The sequence below is a fragment of the Hevea brasiliensis genome, chromosome 18 (assembly GCF_030052815.1).
Source record: "Hevea brasiliensis isolate MT/VB/25A 57/8 chromosome 18, ASM3005281v1, whole genome shotgun sequence".
NCBI lineage: Eukaryota > Viridiplantae > Streptophyta > Magnoliopsida > Malpighiales > Euphorbiaceae > Hevea > Hevea brasiliensis.
In genome coordinates, this window is record NC_079510.1 from 37217561 (window position 1) to 37220043 (window position 2483).

Here is a 2483-nt window from a genome sequence, read left to right on the forward strand (position 1 = left end):
TGCCCAGCGAGCGGGACAAATTTCAAGGTGAAATACGTGCCTAGGTTGGACAACAAAGGTTGCTTATATAAGGACAAATTTGAAAAGGGTTGGGGGCAATTCCTTGGCCATAATGAAGTGAAGAGAGGGGAAAAGGTTTCTTTTCAACTAGCTGACACTTCTGCTAATGAGATTGTGTTTACTACAACCATTATAAGGCAATAGATGATGATATCTCCATTGCCTTATATGGTTGATTATGCTTTTTTTTTTTTGGTATATTGTGAACTTGTATTTGACTATTGGGTTTGAATTGTGAACTTATCTTTAGGTGGCGGCTAAAATCCTAGCACTATATTATCATATTATTATTAAGTTATGGATATTATTATATGTGCATGATATTTCAAACTCTTACAATGAATTGCTTCTTTATAATTAGTGTCAATATTATACAAGATAATTATATTTGCTTATATGTACAATACCAAATTTGGCTATGATAATGCTATATAGCTTGCTTAAATTTTGTAAATATTACAATTTTATTTGCTTTGCACTTAATTTATGCTTAAAATTATCAAGCAATGTCCAATACTGCTAGGGTTGGAATATCTGCTTTTACTTCTTGTATTATTCCTTTGCTGTCCAAGCCCTACATCACTTGTGTTGCTGTAATATCCATGAGGGGTGGGGGGTCAAATTTACATTATACATGAAATTTGCATGTGCTGGTCATCATGTAAAATGGACATGAACTGCACCCCTACGTTTTACTACGATTTGCACTTAGTTTTTACTTGAAAATGCCAAACAATGACCAATACCATTAAGGCTAGTAATTTGTACATTTTTCATATGCTGTGTTGGGCATGAAATATAAAATTGAATTGTTACTTTGTTCGTAACTCTTTGAATGATTTTCATCTAATTTCCATCCATTTATAGGCTTAATTAGTGGCAAATAAATCAAAGGAAATGGAAGAGAATATTTACTATTTCAATAATAAAAATTAAATACAAGGCTTAATAAAATTATAATATAAAACTATGGATTCTTTCTCTACAATAAAATTACCAATAATCCCATATTTTCCTCGAATTTAGATTAATTAAAACCAATCAAATTCACATGATATTATACATAATTCATGAAAAAAAAAATGCCTGTCAAAGTGAACCATTGGATTTAGATATTAGTAGTCCTACTAAAACTCCAGCGAGGAAATAGATCTGAGCATTCTTATTTGTCCCTTCGTATTCTTGTATGTCGATTTCTTCAACATTAAGCACTCAAGATGTGCCTTTACCTATCTTTTTATCGTTACAATATTGATCATAAGCATAAAGAGCTTCATCATAACTATTAAAATACTTGTAAACACTTCCACTTACACCTAAAATAGCCGATGCACAATCTTACCATGAAAAAAATACTCTGCTAGTTCTACCTTCGAAGACAATATAATATTTTCTATTTTTCTTCCCTCTTATAAAAATCAAATCACCTCCCATTGTTGCAAAGCTTGGAGTGTGTATGACATGGAAAATATAAATTTGATTCGAAAATAACCAAAAAAAAAAGATTAAACCGAAAATAGATACATGAAAAAAATTAAACCGAAAATGCTTAAGGTTGGATTGTGGAGTCTCTTGCTTGAGAAGGGTTATGGAGTTAGAGGTTGAGATAGGTAATTATTTGGTTAATGGGATGGTGGGCTCTGATAGGTTATAGTAATGGTGAGCTCTAATAGGCTAAAAGGATGGTGGGTTCTGATAGGTTATAGTAATGGTGGGCTCTAATAGGCTAAAAGAATGGTAGGTTCTGATAGGTTAATGGAATGGTAGGCTCTGATAGGTTAAATGGATGGTGAGATGGTCTCTAATTGGTTGAAAATTTGGTGAAAAATGATAGGTTAGAAAGTTGATGATATTTGATTGGGTGACCAATAATAGAAAAGAGAGAAGTTACAAATTTTGAAATTCAAATCTGAAAAATCCATAAAGGGTTAAATAGACATTGTACATCTAAAAAGTGTTATGAATTTACTGAATTACCCCTTTTTGTACGTTTTTGTACACCAAATTTTGTACACCAAGCATTTTCCTAAAAAAAAATGAAGATTTTGTTATAAAACCATCTTTATGATGGATGTTCATTTAGTTTCCTAATAAGTCTATTTAACTTCTACATGAATTTTATTTAATATTGTGACTTTTGGTATGTCATTTATATACTATAAATAAGGGGTTTCCTTAACCCAATGGATATACACTCTAAGACTTATCTTATGTTTTTATAATAATATTCTCTCTAAATTCTCTCTACATTTCCTATCTTGATCTATACTATTATTTTTATAATACGTTATCAGCACGAGTCTCTAGCCTTAACCATATATAGGTTTCATATTTTCTTCTTTATGATTTCAAAAGTGCCAAGGCTGGATAATTGGACAACTTGTGATTTTCGACAACCCAACTGAAAGGAAATATTGTTATCC